This window comes from Coenobita brevimanus, chromosome 40 (assembly GCF_032717465.1).
Source record: "Coenobita brevimanus isolate Jiangsu-jjx chromosome 40, ASM3271746v2, whole genome shotgun sequence".
Lineage (NCBI taxonomy): Eukaryota > Metazoa > Arthropoda > Malacostraca > Decapoda > Coenobitidae > Coenobita > Coenobita brevimanus.
The window spans coordinates 53,156,299-53,178,416 of NC_136993.1; the positions used below are offsets into that span (position 1 = coordinate 53,156,299).

General features: G+C 39.4%; 1 pseudogene; it reads left to right on the forward strand.

The window, feature by feature from the left end:
* The first annotated feature begins 5,885 nt into the window (after window positions 1–5,885).
* Window positions 5,886–10,001, forward strand: LOC145397234 (NADH-ubiquinone oxidoreductase chain 5 pseudogene; annotated as a pseudogene).
* Window positions 10,002–22,118: the final 12,117 nt, after the last annotated feature.

Consider the following 22,118-nt stretch of genomic DNA (forward strand, 5'->3'; position numbering starts at 1 on the left):
CCTATGCCCTATTCTTATACCAAATAATATATACAAGAAAGAAATAAGGTAAGTGAGAGTGCCATACACCTAGAATTGGCTAATTATCACCTGACAACACCTCACGTGCACTTGTTCGCTAATTTTCGCTGTGTATTTCCCCTTGAAATATGCTGTATAATCTATTTTTGTAATAAAAATATATATAAGAAAGGAAGAGAAAAGCCTAAGTGATTTTTACATTCACCTGGAACTACCTAATTATTGCAGGCCACCACACTGTATTCTATACTAAGTATATCTTCCCTGGAATTTTCCACTGATTTCATCCATTGAAATAAGCCCTATGCCCTATTCTTATACCAAATAATATATACAAAAAAGAAATAAGGTAAGTGATAGTGCCATACACCTGGAATTGGCTAATTATCACCTGACAACACCTCACATGCACTCGTTCGCTAATTTTCGCTGTTTATTTCCCCTTGAAATATGCCGTATAATCTATTTTCATAATAAATATACATATAAGGAGGGAAGGGAGAAGCCTAAGTGATAATTACATTCACCTGGAACTACCTGATTTATAATGTATTGTCTAGATTTCTTGCCAATCATTTCACTGCTATATATTAGCAGCTGTCAAGAGGCTGACGTTGGCAGTAATGATTTCCCTAGGTAGGCCACCCCGGCCCACCCCTATCAGTTCACTGTCATCTTCCAATGTGAAGGTACGTCTGTTTGCTCCTGCTAACTTCAGCCACTTTTCACCCCCATGCAAAGGGCCCTGTGACCTTTTCCCCCTACTAAACCTCGTGTGGAAAGAGGTAAAGGGCTGACAATTGATATAAGAGTGACTACGATCTTTCTATTGAGTAAAACAGTGCAAGTGGAATTGTAAATAATGTGTAAACAGCAAGTGAAAGTAATGAATGTAAATATACGTGAACAGTGGAAAATAGTTTTATAAGTTACTTCAAGTGACAGTGCATAACACAGTGTAAATAAAATAGAAATGTAAATAACGTAAATAAAATAGAGAACATAAATAGAAATGTAAATGAGTAGTATTATAAGAATACGAATATATACCCTAGGAGTAATGAAAGTGAAAGTTTCACTCTAGCATGTATGAATACTATGAGTTATGAGAGTGAAGGTGAAAGTGACATTCACTCTCAATGCTAGTATACAGGACGAGAAAGTGAATGCTACGTATTTTACTGAAAGAAATTGAATCCCTACAGTGACAATAAACTACTATTACTGAAGGAAACTTATGGATAAAGACTGTAGATATATATAAGTGTTATATAGTAACAGAAATATAAACTGTGAATGTTTTTATGAATAATAGACAACACTAGCGGCGAACGATCGGAAGTGGGATGGTCATACGCCCACGTAATTTTCATTGCTTTCACAGTGTTTTTTTGGGGGAGTATGGATTCCAAACTATTTGAGAATCATAGATTAGTGTTTCTAGTGATAATATCAGGCTGTGGTAATCATATTACGAGTTGTCGGGAAGTGTAAAGTGGAGACTTCGTTACCCAACTTCAGAGGTCTCCACAAGTCCTACGGTACTCGACGAAGGCTCAAAAAACACCCAAGGAGAAAGCTGAAGGTATGTGCCATAAGTATATATGATTTTAATATTCTAGGACTAATAACTGATTTTTGGCAAATATTTTTAGAGAGTCTGTCGGAGCGCGAATATGCCCGCGGGAGCCGCAAGTCAAAGCAAAACAAGCCCGCGGTGTAAGGGTTAATTCGAGTCACATTGTTCTTCACAAGATGCGTTGTTTGAACCAAATTGAAAGTTTAGGGAGACAGCTGTTTGGGAAGGCGGGCTTCAGGCAGATGGTGGACATTTATAAGAAAGCAACTAAGGAGAGGTATGGGTATTTGCTTGTAGACGTTGTCCCCAGCACACCCTATTATTTAACCTTCAGATCCCAAGTTGTTGGACTGGATCCTGAAGTTGTTTACCAACGGAAACATTAAATGCGATCCTAAAAGGACTATACAAAGATGCCAATGAACCCTCAGTGTATGGGGGTGTGCAGAAATTATCCTGAGATGCTAAATGCTTGAACCCGAGCATCACAATGAATACGGTAAAAAATTTCTTAGAGGGAAACAGAGTCTATACCCTCCATTACTTAACCAAGAAAAAGTTTCATCTCAGAATACTGGCCCCTAAACCTAAAGTTATCCTAACATGTGATTTGTGCGACATGAGTTGGTTAGCAAAGTTTAACCCTTTCGCACGTGGATAAGTTAATAAGTTTTGTGGGACATGATGTGCCTGCTATTCTCCTTCCCCCCCCCCGTGCCCACCGTGCGTTCCAACTATGTGTATTCTCAGCTTATTTTCACCACCCAAACATATTTATTTTGCCACAAAACCCACATATTCCTATTCGTCAATGTTTGTTCTATATATGATAAGAAAAAAAAAACACACACAAAAAAACACGCTATACGAACATTAGGGCTGTGTTAATAAACATTCAAGAGCATACATTTCACTTCCCAACATCATAAGTCGAATGTTTACTACTCAATCTCTACATGTTATACAGTACTATCATTGGAAAGAGAACTTCATTAGCTTTCGAATAACGGAAGTCCCAGTTTGATACGAGGTATGGTGTTTGAGTAATAAGCAAAAAAGTAAAACCCATTTCTGACAGACATCAGACTTTTTTATTCGGGGAGCTCTAGTGAAAAACTTTTCATGCCGTCATGTTCTTATTTTATCATCCTATGCAGAATTTAATTGGCTTTCATTTGAGCCCACAACGGTGATCCTAGGCCTTAGAATTTTCGAGAAAAATGCAAAAAACTATGGTGCACCCATGCCGTGTTGTGACTGTAGGGCAGTTTCCTGCCTTCATCTAAGCTACTGCACATATTTCACCAATTCGTTGTACACTAGATATGCACACTATATTCACATGATTCACTGTCACTATTATTATAGCTGAATACCTTCCCCACTCACAGCTCATTTGGTACTGAATAACCTGTCCAAGCTCTTGCTGGTATCAGGACCCACAGTTGCTAACTCATTACTTTTGACAAGGAGCAGGGAAGCTATGACGCCTCCAAAAATGATGCCGATTGGCCAAAAACTTTTCCTCTGATGAAAGTTTTTATGCTTTAATGACACCAAAAGCTTCAACGAGCATAATTGCAGCCACACCTATATGACAACAAATGCATCATCGTGTACAAAGGGTTTAATAAATATGCTCAATATCTGTTAATCTGCATCAACGCATTTTGCCGGTTTGTTACAGTTGTGCCCTTAAAGAATAAATCTAGTCATTCAGTCACCAGAGCCTTTAAACAGGTTCTGGGGAGCAGGGATTCTAAAGGAGTCAGTCACCTTTTTGTGATAGAGGCACCGAATTAACCAATGCACACCTGCAGAAGTGATTCCCGGAAAGAAAGTATCAGGAAAAAAAGTAACAGTAAAAAACGTAAGGGAAAGAGCTAATCTAACCTAACCTAATCTAACCTAACCTAACCTGACCTAATCTAACCTAACCTAACCTAACCTGACCTAATCTAACCTGACCTAACCTAGGAAAAGTTGTTACTTTTTGACTGTTACTTTTTTTCCTGATACTTTCTTTCCGATTCCCGCAGAAGTACCTAGCACATAAGGGCATTCGGGACTATAGCACATCAACTCTAGAGATATAGAGCTCATTGGCTGAGGGCTTCATACGAACTCTGAATGGTAAAATACATTGATATTTAACAGCGAATAACACACGAATGTATATCACCACCCTAAATGAGTTGGAGGAAGGGTATAATAATACCCTCCATAAGGGACTAACATCCGGTTAGACACCTAAGCAAATGCATTCGACGAAAGATGCTCTTTCATTCAGGCACCAGTTCAGGAAAATGTTTAAATCCCCAAGGTCTGGTGCTCCCCCCACCATTTTCATGCTAACCCCAGGACGTGCTGTGCGAATTGCGGGAACTGACCACTCGTCCAAATTTAAAAGGGGGTATCACATCCAAAACACCGAAGAGATATTCGTTATAGATAAAGTTGTGCGTCGGGAAGATTTACACACGTACCAGTTGAAAGATTTAAAGAATGGACCCATACGGGGGATAATTTACAGGGAAGAATTAGTACACGTATCTATATCAGAGACATTCCCGGTGAGGGTCATCCATTCGCACTCTCGGAGAGGAAACAAAGGATATTTGGTCAGGTGGGTCTGGTATCCCAAATCCGAAAATTCGTGGATTGTAGCCAAAGATCTTCAAATTATGTAACATGCCCCCTCTCCCCTCCTTAAGAGACTATAGTGTTCCTTCAGTGCCTGAAACCCCAGCTAAGAATGAAACTCATAGCCTCTCTCTCCAAACTCCTTATAGATACCATTCCTGAGCTGTTCAGCAACTTTCTGAGAGTAAATCCCATCTGAGATCCGCTGTTTGTGAAAAAAGTCAAGTAATTCTGAAAGGAGCTCAAGGTAGTAGCTTGTAAAAGAATGGGGATTAAATCCAAGAAACACATCCTTTCGAAACCAAAGGGAGGAGCAATTTTGAGCGTGCTATTGCCCCTGGCTGCTTCTCTCATCAGTGGGTTAGTAACGCAATGTTAAAAGAATATCTTTTGATCCCAAGGCCCCATGCCAGAATTTTCTTATCCATGCAGAAAAAGTAAAAAAAAAAAAAAAAAAAAAAACAGTAAAGGTTGGGAAACCCCCCCTCCAGCACTTACTCCACCTGTACACTCCCCCAAGTCATCGGGATTAAACCGATTCTCTTCTCTCTATGTTTGAAAATACACTGGTGGTGGAATGGGACACCTCAAGGATTTCAATTTTGCCAGTGACTGGAAAATATCCTTGAAATAATATCTGTGCTGGGTATGCCCAAAGCCTCCCATCGCGCCCTCGGCTTGGATATCCCGTGCCTTAAGAAGTTACTAGATACCGCCAACATTCCCCCAAAGTTTTTGAAAATGCAATCTGAAAGGAAAAGCTGAGTATTAAGCAGCATTTGGGTGACTTACTGTTAACCACCCACCCCACGCCCCTCCCCGGGTCCCCACCCACCCCTAACCCTGCCCCCCGAATGCACTGGGGATAAAAGTCCCCACAGAACCTCTTGGCCGCATCATACCTCACCTGTCCTCACCTCACCATGAACACTCACCCTCTCAAGCTAAGAGACCCCGCTCACCTGGCAGACGAAGATTACAGGAAGAAGACTTGCTGTCTCATGGTGGGGATAGATTCTACTGCCTGCAATGCCTTCGGCTATGTGAAGGAGCCGCAGAAAAAATACCCCCAGCTCAATTTCTTCAAAAGCCGGCAGCATCTGTACAACTTAAACCATTGTACCATAGAAAGCTGCATCAAGCCGGGGAGTCTTTTCCTTGTCAAAAACATCGGTGAGGATCCTTGGTTTGCTGGAATTGTGGTGCAGTATGCTACTGGATGCCCCACAGAAGACAATGAAATGTCCAAGTATTACAATCACCACTCGAGACCGATGCAGATTCTGTCCTGGGACTGAAAAGCAATACTCGAGAGGATTGCCAACAGTATTGTGCCAAGGGCCTGGGGTGACTGACTGGTTTTCTGAAGTCCAGGAAAAATGATCTGCGAACAGTGATGTTCTCCATGAATAGCGGTATTTGTGTGAAGAAAACACTGCAGGAAGCAAAAGTTTGCCAAACACTATCATCCGCTGATTCGCAGAGTTGCTGAAGATGTGCACCGGGATGAAATAGAAGTGGTGTTAACTTCCCCCTCGGAAAACTTACTCCAGGATATGCGTCTGTATGCGCAATATCTCAGAGTCATGAAGGAAACCACTGTCGGGGACACAGAAAGTGATGAAGATGAACTGCACTAGCCATGGAGAAGACATTCGACAAACCCATGGAATTTGCTGAGCCTAGCCAGAGAATGGACAAGGAGTTGGATATTGAAGGTGCAAAAGAAATGGAGCAGGTGGAGGAGGAGGAGGAGGAGGACAGTAAGAAACGAAAGCTGGAGTGCAGTAATGATGATTCCTTTTCCCAAGAATGGAAAAAGAAGAAGAAGAACATATGTAGTGAGCATTAACTCACTGTACCCATCCTCCCCCCGAAAAAAAAAAAAAAAAATGGAGCAGTATAAATTTATACCCCTCTGTGTTTTGGTCTGGAGTTATTCTAAGGTGTGATGCACAATGAAGAGGTCTGATACTTATGTGTTTCTGAGAAGCTATGGTGACTGGGACATTCCCTCATAACCAAAACCACTCATTTGAAAATAGACTATTCCCCTTTCTTCATTTCGATCTTACTAGAGAACACGAAGTTGGGTTAATAAACTCCTAGCAAACAACCCAGTAGTAATTGAAATTAAAACCGTTTGAATTAATAGTACAAGACCTGTCGACAAAGGATGACTCAAACGCATAAAAATCAAAGAAAACAAAATAATAAAAGGAAGACCATACATTATCACTCCAATCTCTTGGTGTTTCAAGAAAAAAATTTCATTACTGGTTTACAAGACCAGAGTTTTTATTTAAACTATTAAAACTAATGTTAACTTTAAATAACTTGTTCTTATTTATTGCATTCACTATAATTTTCAGAGGACTATGAGCTTTCGGTTCAAACCGAAAACATTTATTAAACACCCTCTTAAGATTAGAATTCATTATACTCGGAATCTTTTTCTTAATATATAATTGCCTTTCCTCAGTCGGAAACGAATTATTTTTCTCTCTCTTTTTCCTAGTCCTAGCTGCCTGAGAAGGCGCTCTGGGTCTAGCTCTCCTGGTCTCCATTGTTCGCTCCCACGGAAACGATTACTTCAGAGCCTTTAATAGATTAGAATGCTAAAATACCTATTTATACTTCTTATATTAATGACATTTGTAAAGGACTGGTCTTTAATTCAAACAGGAATCTTAGCTGTATCATTTTTATTCGCCATTTTATATAATCACGACTTCTTCATATACAACTTAGGATTTAGATTACGTACAGACTACTTAAGCTACATTTTGATCCTACTAAGCATCTGAATCATGGCACTTATTGTTTTATCCAGAGTAAAAATTACATTCACCTCAAATTTTCCCAGACTATTTTTATTAGTTAACTTAGCTCTATTAATTTTTCTAGTATTAACTTTTAGATCTATAAACTACCTGCTATTTTATATTACCTTTGAAGCTTCCCTAATCCCAACCCTAATTCTAATCTTAGGTTAAGGATACCAACCCGAACGAATTCAAGCAGGAGTTTATATATTGTTCTACACCCCATTTGCATCCCTCCCGCTCCTAGCCTCCTTACTTTACATCTATAAAACAAACGGAACACTCACTATTGGAGGTCTTTATCAAAGAATTAACCTAAGAATCCTATCTCTTATTTGATTCGTCTCCTCTATTATAGCTTTCATTGTAAAACTACCTATATACTTATTCCACCTTTGACTACCTAAAGCACACGTTGAAGCTCCCGTAGCAGGATCAATAATTTTAGCTGGAATTTTACTAAAATTAGGAGGCTTCGGCTTAATCCAAATCTTACCCTTATTTACCGAAATAAACAAGAATCTAAGATGACTATGAGTGAGGCTAAGAATCCTAGGGGGATTCTTTGTCAGTGTTATCTGTCTACGACAAGTAGACATAAAATCCCTCATCGCCTACTCTTCTATAGCTCACATAAGATTAGTACTTTGTGGACTCCTAATCTTTGGATGATGAGGAATAAACGGTACTGTTGTTGTAATAGTAGGCCATGGTCTATGTTCTTCAGGGTTATTCTGCCTTGCAAACATAGTGTACGAACGAACTGGAAGAAGAAGTCTTCTAATTAATAAAGGCTTATTAAACTTCATGCCAAGAATAGCACTATGGTGATTCTTACTAAGAATCAGTAACATGGCCGCACCGCTTTCCATTAATTTATTAGGAGAGATCAATCTAATTATAAGAATCATTAGATGAAACAAACTAACTGCCCTAAGGATTAGGTTACTATCTTTTTTCCGAGCAGCTTACACCCTCTATCTATACTCACTTAGGCAACACGGCGTATTTTCCAGATCTCTCTATTCTTGTTGCTCAGGAAAAGTACGAGAATACTTAGTTTTAAGACTTCATTGAATTCCCCTAAACATCTTAATTCTAAAAAGAAACCTAATTATACCTAACCTCTATTTTTTTTTTTTTTTTTGTGACCGACTCTGGGCATAGGCTTTGTAGCCTGCTTTCAAGGCCCAGTAGTCCTCCTACGTACCATATACCTCTACATGTCACCACTTCGGCGCTAACACCCACCGTCCCTACTGAATAAATGCCAGGGCTGTCTCATACAGGACTGGTGTATTGGTATTAGCGGGGTTATTTTTACGACATGTCGGCGGGTCTCCTGGTAGATCAGTAAAGTCTGATATTTTTGAAATTCAAATCCTTAAACTGTTCCCTGCCCCAGTGGGATTTGAATCCGGGTCCGTTAGGACTGCAGGCCAACTCTCTACCGACTGAGCCACCGCCTCCCCCTTATACCACTTTTATATATTTTAACTATATTACAACTTAGCTCGTTTGGGTAGTTTATTACTAAAACGTTAGTTTGTGGAGCTAAAAAAATAAAAATCTTATCCTAAACCATGATTTGAAAAATTTCAATACACCTAACAAGAATAGTTTTCTTAATATTTTTCTCTCTAATCTCATTATTCATGTCTCTTCTATGCTTATTTGACAAAACATGCTATATTATTGAATGAAATCCTAAGAATCAACTCATCTTCTATCGTTGCAACATACATTTTCGACTGAATATCCTTAATATTCATAGGATTCGTTATATTCATTTCAGCAATAGTACTCTTTTATAGAGGAAGATACATAGAAGGGGACCCCAACCTAAACCGATTTATATACTTAGTTCTAGCTTTCGTCTTATCGATAATCTTCCTAATTATCAGCCCTAATTTAATTAGGATTCTTTTAGGGTGAGATGGCTTAGGATTGGTATCCTATGCACTAGTAATTTACTATCAAAACGAGAAATCCGCAAACGCCGGAATACTAACCGTTTTATCTAATCGAGTTGGAGATGTAGCAATTCTCTTAAGAATTGCCTTAATATTCATTGAAGGAGGCTGAAATTTCATTTTCCACGTATTTTACCTGGATGACAATTTCACGCTATTAATAAAAAGACTTATCGTTATAGCAGCAATAACCAAAAGAGCTCAAATCCCATTCTCCGCCTGACTACCTGCTGCCATAGCCGCCCCAACACCAGAATCAGCACTAGTTCACTCCTCAACCCTTGTTACAGCCGGAGTCTACCTTCTCATCCGATTTAGACCCACACTATCCGAAACAATTTTACCAGCCCTACTACTATTCAGCTCCCTAACAATATTTATATCAGGACTAGGGGCTAATTTTGAATATGACTTAAAAAAAATTATTGCCCTATCAACCCTTAGCCAACTCGGAGTAATATTAAGAATCCTAGCCCTAGGGTTTAAAGACCTTGCATTCTTCCATCTTCTTACTCATGGTCTATTCAAAGCTCTTCTATTTATATGTGCCGGAGCCATAATTCATAATGTAAAAGAGTACCAAGATATTCGACTGATAGGAAGATTAGTAACCTCTATGCCATTAACCTGTATATGCATAAACCTAGCAAACCTGCCATTATGTGGAACTCCATTTCTAGCAGGATTCTACTCTAAAGATCTTATCCTAGAAATTGCTTTCATAAGATGAATCAATACTTTAATTTTATTCCTTTACATCTTCGCAACCATATTAACAGTATGTTACACTTTCCGCTTAATTTTCTATTCTATAACCGGAGAATTTAACTTAGCCAGGTTCAGAAACATTGACGACTCATCCTCTATTATAACTTCCCCCATACTAGCCCTTAGAAGAGGAGCCATCCTTAGGGGAGCATTACTATCTTGATTAATCTTTCCCGAATCCTATGTTATTTGCCTTTCTCCCCTTATAAAAAATCTAGTACTAACAATCAGAATCCTCGGAGGACTAATGGGCTACCTACTCAACATCATAAACGTAAACTTCAAGCTAAACTCACTCAACTTTTACCCTCTAGTAGTATTTTCAGGCTCTATATGATTCCTCCCATTCCTCTCCACCTTTAACATATCCAAATCTAGCCTTAATTTAGGTCAAAACTACTCTAAAATAATCGATAAGGGATGATCCGAAATCAGAGGAGGTCAAGGACTCTTCCAAACATTAATAAACTCGTCTAAACTACATCAAATAATTAGTGATAGGAACTTTAAATCCTTTATAAAAATTTTCCTTATTTTAACCCTTATACTTTCATTCTTTAATATTTACTTTTATAATTGTAGAATATCGCGTTGAAGTTGCGAAAGAGATGAATTCATCTAAAAGTGCTTAGCTTCTAAAAAAATATTTTAACTATACAGCGAAAATGTATCGTGTTATACTTACACCAAAGAAGCTCTTCTCTTGATAGGAAGGTAACTTCAATTCAATCATTAACAGTGATTAGCCTCTCCTTTGGCTTCTATCAAAATTATAGACTACATAGTTAAAGCTTAGGCTGAAACTAAGTGCAAAACTTCGCTTTCTATTCTACTTACTTACTTTTATCCCCCTCATCAATAATTAACAATATAAAGAAACAATCAAACTACATCAACAAAATGCCAATAACATGCATCAGCCTCAAAACCAAAATGATGAGTTGGAGAAAAATGACACATATAAAGACGATACAAACATACCATCAAAAAAGTGGTACCAATAATTACATGTAAACCATGGAAACCTGTAGCAACAAAAAAACAAAACATTATGCCTTAATTACAGATAACCCTGACAGTGGGATCACATTTTATGGTATCAAACGGAATGATAACACTGAACAGAAGTTCTGTGTTTACAGACCTATGTCGGACCTATATCATGACGATGTGAAATTCGCCATCAAGGTCTTGAACAGAGAGATATCCAATGACTTAATGAGGGGGATGAGAGATAACTACCTAAAATACTTCGATGAGGAGGGGCTCTTTGAATAATCTCCGCGTTTTGACAGAGTTACTGTGTACTGGAAAGAGGGAATATGTTATCCACAAGATATATATTGCACTATTAAACTATTAAACTGAAGTTGGGGTACGGATTGGCAAAGTTCCTAGGCATTGAACAAGGTGAAACATTGACAGTATACAAGCCCTTTGACTGAGAAGTACTGTCTGCAACAGTCTGTACACCTGAGGCCTCAACAGCGGCACCTACAACAACAACAACAGTATGGAGGAGATCGGAAGAGGGGGACGGGGCTGCACCGGAGGAACCAGTGGCACTGGCGGCAGATGTGGCACCGTCACCGGCAGTGGAGGCAGCACCAGCAGCGGTGATTCAATGCACCCGAAGAAGCCTTCCCTCAGAGGGGGATCTCGGGCGTAAGCCTCAGTATGCACCTGCCTCGCCACTAAGACGAAATTTTGCTACTGCAGTGTATGTGTATACATATATTATTGAAAGAAGTAATTTGGCAATCAGTTTTAAATATGTTCGATATCTTTGCCCTACCATCCTCCACAGCGAATAATGATACTGCAGTCATTTACAAGAGTGTCTCCTCTCATCACACTGAATCCATAGCCATAAAATTAAGAGATGAAAATGAAGAGCCCGTTTACTTCCAAAGAGACCAGAGCATCACATGCGTCTTGCATTTTAGATCCAAATAAATACCATTACTTCTGAGATATTTCATCAGTTACGCCCCACCGCCCTCAGAATGAAGGTGCCGTTGCACCAACCCAGTGAGGAAGATTTCCTAAAATTATTTGCCAAGCCTCCAACTGGGTGCTCACTGGCCAAACCCTCTCCACGAGGAAAGGGGATATTAGGACTACTGGCAGGGCTGGCTAAAAAAGCCGCCCCTTTTGTCATTGACAACGCTCTCCTCTCTGTGTTAAAACTCATTCAGAATGTAGCGGATGATGTTTTAGCTGGCAAAAATTTCACGTCTTTGTTAAAGCAATGAGGGATCAGAGCAGTACAGGAAGTGCGAGATAAAGTCATGTCAGGAGGGGGGGTAAGAGGAAAAAAAAAGGGGTGAAACGGAATCCTCCTCCTAACTGAAAGAGGGTGAAAAGAACACGAAGGAAAACAAAACAGTCTCAGAGAAGAAATGCAAAGAAGAGGAAATATGTAAGAGGCTACGCCCTCATGTATTCGATGTTGTATAAGCTTCTGCATGCAAAAAAGCATCTCAGTTTACCCACCGGTTGCATCATGGCAAGTTACCCACAGTGGGGGGAGCACTTCCTTGACTCACATTATTTATCCATTATGGTTGGTAGCTTTCCTCATGTTGACCGGCACTGTCAGGTTGAATCCAGTATTTCTAATAAATATATTACTGATGTATTTTTGCTCAACATACCACCAACTGGTGGAAAACTGACCGACCCTTGTTTGGCGTAAAGTATACCACCCAGTCTTGATTTTAGTGATATTCAAGCTTACTCATTGAGCTCTCTCTCTCTCGATAATGAAGGAAGACGGAACCTGGCTGTAGACGAGAGTGAACACGTCATGTTTGCCAACAGGATTGCTAATACAGTATTTAGAGCAGTGCAGATTTTCTTGGGGGTACAGGAGTCGAAAATCAACCATATCATGCTATCAAAAGCTACATTACACTTCTTACGACAATGACCCACGGAAAGGCCAAGAGTTTGGCCAGGGTGGTTTCCACGCAGATGGTCTGGTTTTCTTCCAAAAATAAGCTTTGCCAAGACAATCAATTTGCGGAGGCAAGTGCGTGAAAAAAAGCTATCTTGGCTCAGATCAGAGAGAGGGGCCTGCACGTCATGTTCCCGTTATTGGTCGATGTTTCCTCTTTCAAAACCTATGTACCAGTAACCTGGACATGACGCTCAGATTAGAATTGGCCAACAGGAAATTTGTACTGGAGTCACCCAAGACAAACGCTAAATTTCATCATCATCATCCATACATCCTTTCCCATCCAAGGGCAGGGTTAGGAGTAGCAATTTCCTGACAGCCCAAATTTGCCCAATCCAATGGGCCATGCTTCCATTCACTCATCATTCAAGCCCACGGAATCCCGGCTGTATCGGATATGCCAAAAACATTCACTACGTTCTGTTACTTCACATAAATGTATTAGATTGAGTTAATCCAGACACTGCCACGTTAAAAAGGGATGCCAAATCCCTAACCATGCACTTCTCCTCACAACATTCATCCAGCCAGCTCGATCTCGTCAGTTCCTTAGCCTCACCGACTTCCAAACCTCTCTTCCTCACATATTCATCCACCATATCTCTCCACCTTCTCCTTGGCCTACCATGCCTACTCCCTCCTTCAAATTTGCTCAGGTATACCTTTTTGACCACGTATTGTTATCCGTTCTCTCCATATGACCATACCATCTCAGTACAGTGTCTTCAGTTCTGGTGTTCACCGACTTTATCACTCCACATCTTTCACGACTCACATTAGTTCGTATCCTATCTACCCTCTGTACCCCACATACATTCCTCAGCAGTCCCATCTCCACTGCTGTTGCTCTTGACTTTTCATTTTCATGCCACACCATAGTCTCATATCCATAAGTTAAAGTTGGCACCAACACTCCCTCATGCAAGCCTCGTGCACATGCAACACACAAGTCTCTGTTTCTTATCAAGGCCTTCATTGCACCAGCTACTTTTCTTCCTTGTGTCACTCTACTTTCAACTTCTTTTGTATAATTATTTTCCTCTCTTTTCTATCACGGTTCCCAGGCATTTGAACTCTCTCACCAATTCCAGTTTGTCTCCATTCACTGTAACATCACACTGGGAATCCCCTTCTCTCCCAATAACCATCACTTTATTCTACATTTACTCTCTAGGCACGACGTTCACAGACATCAGCAAAACTCTGCACTAGCCTACCAAGTTCTTGTCAGGTACTTGCAAGCAATACTGCATGATCAGCATACAACAAAGTTGACATATTCCATCCAACACCATTCATTACCAACGCTATCCCTCTCTCCATTGCTCGTGTTTTTACTTCTCTCATCACCCCATCCATATATATATATATATATATATATATATATATATATATATATATATATATAATATCCGCAATAGATCTTCCTCTTGGGAACCTTAGTCTTGTCAGGAAAAGTAGTACCAACGTTGTGATGTACAGCATCTTTATTATTAATCCAAACGTTTCGGAGACACAATCTCCATCATCAGTGGATTTAAAAGTTTAAAAGACAACACTCATCGATCAATGTCAGGAGAAATAAAAAACCTGTGTACAAAACATAGACTTGCATAAAAAAGAAAAAAAGAAAAAAGAGGGCAGCAATATAAAATGGGGTAAAGCATAAAAGTACCATGTTTAATCCTTGCAAAATCTGAAGATCAAGACAAAGGCTAACTATGCTAAACATATATATTAAAAAATATATATTAAAAAATGAAATAAAAGGAGTAGGAGTTGACCTGTTAAAAGTTATTACTGAGTGAATAGTTGGGTAGCGCTAGTCGAGTTATTGAGACTGGGTCGCATTCTATCAATCAGGATGGATTCGGCAGTGATGAGGTCAGAGTAAGACTGACATGAAGTTAGTATCCGAAAATCTGCAGAAGAGAAAGGGTGATCAGAAAGGTGAGAGTGCTTTCTGATAGAAAAATAAGAGGGTTTAGAGAGGAACCTTCCAGTCCTAGTGGATTTACCTTGGTGCTCAAGAATTCGGTGGAGCAGCCAACGTGAGGTCGACCCCACCTATCTAGCAGGACAGCTAAAACATGAAAATAAATAAACCATATTCGACCGGAGGTTAGTATGAAGACAAGATGAATGCTTAAGAAAGCTACCTATAGTACTCTTGTTTGTTAAGATTATCTTAAAATTAATTTGTGAATAACAATCACGGAGAAGTTTGTTTAGTGTTTTCCTAATTTCGTAACTTAATGAAACGTTTGGATTAATAATAAAGATGCTGTACATCACAACGTTGGTACTACTTTTCCTGACAAGACTATATATATATATATATATATATATATATATATATATATATATATATAATCTTCAGGCTCACTCACTTCGGCAGGAGCATACTCCGCAAAATGAGAGATCAAGTCTAACCTGAAATTTCACTTGAACAGCATTATATTTCTATCAGCTGGTATATCCTTATCAACAGAACAGACAAAAATAGGAGACATCGCCACAGTAACATCCCTAAGATGAGTACCAATAACACAGACAGACCTGTATTATTTGTAGCCATCACTAATGAAATCACCACTTATGAAATGGCTGGGTCGCCTAACTTCAGAGTACAGTTATCCTGACCCGCAGGTCCCCTACTGTAGCTTTTGTGGCAACAAGAGTAGTTTATAACCCTCGAGATGCCTAGAATTTACTAAGCCCATAGCTGAAGTGCCTTGAAAAGGTAAAACCTCACGTGTGAATCTGTTGGCTCATGTGTCCTTTGCAGCACTAGAACGGCTTTTAAAAACAGGATAATGTTAAGGTGTCTCATCCCACTTCCATCCAGCTGTTACTTCCCGAAGGCTTTATTCAACACCCAGCATGATATGTGCCAACCTGACAGCGTAGAAAGAGTCCCGCCCTAACAGGATTTTAGGAGGGACCCCTCAACATGCCTGGATAATTCAGCTAAGGCCAGCTTATCCCATTCCTGTTGATATGCCCCACTCTCCCAAGTCAGGGAGGGGCTGCACATTTTTTGTTCTCTTTTAATATATATAACAAAGAATCATAATCGCCCAACGCTGTAACTTCGTTTCAGGTTTAATATATCTAACTTTCTAACTATCTATCCATCTGTCAACAGCCAGACGCCATAATCGCGAATGGAGAAACCGTTTGTCTTTGACTTAGGTGTTTTACGGGGAGGGGCACTAATCCTCTGCCAACCTACTTGTTGACACGTAGAGACACTTATGCGTTGGTTACAACCCAGCATTGGAAATGGTTTCCTGTCTTACCAAAAACAATTTGGCTTGTCACTCAATGAATAGCCACCTGATAAGGAAACAAGATTGATAAGAAGTGACAGGAAAGGTAGGAGAAATAAGAAGAGAGGAGGGCAGGCACAGAAAAAAAATGATAAAGGTGGAGGAAGAAGTCGGTAGCACTACATCAAATGAGTGGATGATGGGTGCCATAGCCCATGTTCGTTTGGGAACAGTAGTTTTAGGCATCAGAGGAGGTCAAAGCCCATATTTTGGTGGGATGCACCCCTCTTTTGCAACTTGTTTTTCTAAGAAACAATTTAAGAGGGTGAAGATAGGAATCTGAAAAATTGAGCCATAGTTTAACATGCTACATCATGCATATTAAGTCATTTATCTCAGAATTAAAGATGTGGGTGCATGCAATAAGAAATAAGAAGAACACCACTAAAAATGATTCCCCGACACACACACACACACACACACACACACACACACACACATTAAAGTATATATATATATATATATATATATATATATATATATATATATATATATATATATATATATATATATACAGTCAGCACAACTCGACGTGACCCATCAAAACAAATTTATGTGGCATAACTAAAAGTCATCGCAGCAACCAAACACTTCTGTGTAATACATTTTCCATTTCTCTGAACACTTTTCATCAATCGTTTTACTTGTTGAAGAGGTAACCTCCGCTTCTTTGCACTTCCAAAAGACGATCTTGGAAATTGTCAGTGAGTTTCCTGGGAGTACTGAGGGAATAATAGCTCCATTTACGACAAGGGGCAACCTCCAAAATTGCATCTTTATACGTGCCTTCTTTTCTTAATTTGCCTTTGATGATTGTCCAGAGGTTCTCAATAGATGAATTATCAGGACTGTTCCTTGGGAAATCAGGAATCCATTCCACCTTACTTGTGCAAAGGCAGCTCTTGATGACTTTCACAGTATGACAGGGAGCCCCCTCCTGCTGCAACACATCTTTGTCAGTTGCCGCAAAGGGGCAGCCAAGTGGTCACCATAGAGGCGAAGATAAACGTCTTTGGTTATATTCTGGCCTTTTAGGAGTATAATAATTTCGGTTAGTCCAAAATAAGGGAAAGCTGTCCATACCATAAGGGAGGTAGGATGTTGGACAGTCTTTACTGTAAACTTTGAGTTGCAGAGAATCGACTCCCTACCACGCCACACCTGCTCCTTGGCGTCACTAACAAAAAAACCTCGATTCATCGGTCCACAGGACTTCTCTCCAATTATCTATAGGCAATGAAGCATATTCTGCAAAACAACTCCGTTTTCATGCTGGACATTGGTAACAAGGGGCTTATCCCGGTGGTCACCTGATTTTACACATGCTTTTCTTTGATGGTCTGAAGAGTTCATACACTTCCGTCTGGGAGTAGGATAGGGTTTTGTTCCTGCAGTTGTCTGGCAGCAAGGGGAGGGTTCTCGTCTACCTAACGCCTGATAACTGCTAGAGAGTGCTCAGAGATCTTGGGACTCCATCCCCAATGTTCGTGTGAGGATACTTCTGATCCCCTCTACACCCCACCCTTCACTCTGATATGCTTCACATCACTCTTTATCACTAGCGATATAAAACAACAAATGTGGTAATATAAACAAATGGAAACTGGGGAATACAATAACTATTTTTGTTGACCACTCTTAACCCGTCACGTCCCGAGCTATTTCACACCTTCGACACCCCGCAATCCCGAGGTATGTTCAAATTTTTTTTTTTTGGCTAAAACCTCTGCTTTTGGTGAGAAACATCGAAAATTCATAGAGAAATCGCTCACCTGAGGTTTAAAATACTCGATCCAGGTAGCAGTACCTCCTCATCTTACTGGGTTTTCTAACAGCCTGGCACCAAAGAAAACGAGTTCTATGGGAGGGTAACTATTTCTCACCACTTATAAAAGGTATTTATTTATTTACTTGGTACGAATTTACATGTAGTACGAGAGTATATTGGTTTTCAAACAGTAATATAGGCATTATACTGTAAGCATTGTTTCACTCACTAACTCATCACCATTCATGACCTTTTTTTACCACATTACCTGATCATCATTTTTGACTGTTTCTTCCTGTAATGCTATGTAAACTTTGTCCTCCACATTGTCATCAATTGGGGAATCACTCTGGCCCTGAATGTCTTTATTGGCCAGGTCACTGGTAACAGGTTCATTGCCGATACAATGGCGTGCAGGGGGGGGGAGGTTATGTGGTGTAAGGCATCGTCCCTGCTTGGCATCTTGTAGAGGAATAGAGGAAGGTGTCCCGTGTATACGTACAAAAAATCACGCGCAAAAATTGAAAATTGTGCAAATTATGAACCTTGCAATTGCGCAATGTACCAGTACGTCGTCGGGACTGGCAAATGCAAAATGTTGCACCGTATCCATACGTCGACGGGACACCTCGGATTAAGTGAACACAAATCTGATACAGAACGAAATATATGAAATTTTTTATGAAAATAATTTTTGATAAAGTGAGATTATAACAGGATGGCTGATATATAAAGTATTTAATTACCTAAAAAGCTTATACCTAAGAAGTTTCACATTGTCCAGCAACTAACTGATATGATGCTATAAGCATGAGATATACTTTACTTTGTATTCTGTTGTTGTCATACCATGTCAGAATATTTACTGAATACTAGTAAGTTCAATCAGAAAAAAAAAAAACAGTAGGCCTACCCTAAGATAATGCTCATTGGCCGAGTTCTTTTGCCAGATCATAATGATGTCAGGGTCGTCCAATACATCCCTCATATTCTGGTATCGCTGTGGGATGTGTCTGACAGCCAGGAGGGACATGAGGTTGCCGGCATAGCTCCGTGTCAGCACCAGCGTCGTCAGCATCCACACACCCACTACCACACGCTCCCACCACCAGGTATTGCGATTCATGATAAGGTCTGAAAATTCATAAAGATTTTATAAGAAGTAAATCCATTCTTTTTATTACCAATCTAAACAACAAACAAGACTCATTCTGATTATGATCATTATCAGTTACATGAATGAACAAACCAGCTTCTTCGTAAGTGATGTGTTCTTGATGCTTTATCTCACAAACAGAGCTGATTACAACTGTAGTATGCCAAAGTTCAAAATTCTTCTTCATTAAAGCATTTACTTATGAAGTACGTCATGTTCTTCCATAAAACAGATATTCACCAAATATTCCATGTACTGTGCAACTGTCAGTCCGTTTACCAATAGTCTCAGTCAGTCATAATATACACTGCAAGTATGCAGAGATAATTTGCAAGAATGAATATACAATATCTTGAATATATATATATGTGCATATACATTCAAAAACTCTAGTTACTTCGGCATCAGGTTAAGCCTTTCTATCTTTTCAGCTGCAAAATGGGAAGTTCTGTTATAATCTTCTGGGTATTTATTGTGTGATTAGTGTCAAATACAGTCACTTCCAGATTTCTGTAAAGTTTGTCATGAATCAGTTTGATAAGATATAGTTCTGAATGAAATTACTTATCAAGTAATTCACTTGGTATTATTAAGAGCTTCACGACTATGAGCCGACAGGCAGAAGGATGTATGCCTAGCACCCTTCCAGCAAAATCCCACACACAGCAACTCTGGGAACTAAGGGGTTAAATGCCATAATCTATCAGTTTCTTTAACCTCTTTGTGCCCCGCGTCCCCAATATGGGACGGAACTGGGCATTTTCAAAATTTAATAAAGAAGGGAACACCCGGGTAGGGATCTATGAGCTTCGCGACTATGAGCCGACAGGCTGAGGGCGGTAGACCTAGCACCCTTCCAGCAAAATCTCTCGCACAGCAACTCTGAAAACTAAGGGGTTAATGACATTAAAAAAAAAAAAAGTCACCGTTTACTTCTTCCCAGCAACAGACGAGATATTCCAGAAGTTCCTGGATCATTTATATATATATATATATATATATATATATATATATATATATATATATACATATATTAGATATACACATTTATACATGGTAGCAATAGGTTGTGTCTGGATGCTGTCTTCCAAATCTTAGATAAAAGCAAAAAAAGGGGAAGAAATGTATTAACCTTTAAAATCTTCACCCTTATCACAGTCAAATAATAATTTAAAGGCTTCACATTTGTTAAAATGATAGTTCATAAGTTTAACATTGTATTATATACCTAAATCAAAACAATCCACTTCCAGCTCTGCAAGAACTCTCCTAAAACGAGAGGTATTCACCAACTCCTTAACAACACTCAGGGAATAGTCTCTTCCTTACATCACCAAGAATGGGATATTCAATCAGCAAGTGTCAAAGTCAAGGTGGCAATGCATTCCTCCAAACATGTACTCAAGGCTGGGGTGGGTTCCTGATTCTTAATCCCTTAACCGCAGGGTGTCACTTTCATGATGCACGGGAGCAAGGGATCATTCTGTGGGGTGTCACTTTTGTGATTCTGTGTTATTTTGAATTTTCCTGGGCTTTCAAGTGGTGGTTTGTATCATCTGTCAGTACCACCAGTGGTCAGCTATACTCAGTTCTGATTTCACCTGTACTCCCATCCACTGTTGACAATTTAGCCATTTTTCTCCTGTCCTTGACTCCTCCCCTCCCTACCTCCCCTCCTTTACCCTCTCCTCCCATCTCACCAGCTGCGCTGCACTACACAAATGCTGGACGGATTTTTCCACTCATTTGATCCATTGAAATGTGCCCTTTGCCCTATTCTTATACAAAATAATATATAAAAGAAAACGAAATGATAATCGATATTGCCATATATCTGGAATGGGCTAATTATCACCTGGCAACACCTCACATGCATTCATTCGCTAAGTTTCCCTGTTTATTTCCCCTTGAAATATGCCGTATAACCTGTTCTCATAATAAAAATATATATAAGAAAGGAAGGGAGAAACCTAAGTGCTATTTAGATTCACCTGGAACTACCTAATTTATAATGTATTGTCTAGATTTCCTGCCAATCATTGCATAGCGTATATATTAGCAGCTGTCACCATGCTGACATTGGCAACCCTTCACTCCCCCAAGGCCACAGCATTCAGTTTACTGTAGTCTTTCAAGGTGAAACCATGTCAGATTTGCGTCTGTCCAATTCCGCCGCTTTTTAGCCCCATGCAAAGGGTCCTGTGACCTCTACCCCTACTAAACCTTGTGTGGAAAGGAGTAAAGGGCTAAGTGACTCTGCTGTGGAATGTGAACTGGCTAATTTATCAATGATAATGATGGACAGTGACTATGATCTTTCTGGTGACTCTAAAACAGTGCAAGTGGAAATGTAAATAATGTGTAAATAATGTGTAAACAGCAAGTGAAAGCAATGAATGTAAATATAACTGGACAGTGGAAAATAGTTTTATAAGTTACTGCAAGTGACAGTGCATAACATAGTGTAAATAAAATAGAAATGTAAATAATGTAAATAAAATAGAGACCGTAATTAGAAATGTAAATAAGTAGTAATACAAGAACACGAGTATATATACTGTACTAGGAGTAATGAAAGTGAAAGTTTTGCTCTAGCATGTATGAATACTGTGAGTAATGAAAGTGACAGCATCGCTCTCTACACTAGTATACAGAACGAGAAAGTGAATGCCTGGAGCGAAAATAAACTACTAGTACTGAAAGAAACTTGTAGATAAATATTGTATATATAAATAAGTGTAATAAAGTACTAGGAATATAAAGTGTGAGTGTGTTTATAAATAATAAATTACAGCTCCGCCTCAGAATACCATCGGTGAACCAGCACGGGAGGAAAGCTCGTATGCACTCGTAATTTACATTGCTTTCACAGTTTTTTTTTTTTGGAATATGGATTCAAAACTACTTGAAATTCATAGAATAGTGTTAGCAGTTATAATATCAGGCAGTGGTAACCATATTACGGGGTATCGGGAAGTGTAAAGTGGAGACTTCTTTACCCAACTTCAGATGTCTCCACAAGTCCTACGGTCGACAACGAAGGCTCGACAAACATCCCAGGGGAAAGCTGAAGGTATGTGCCATATGTATA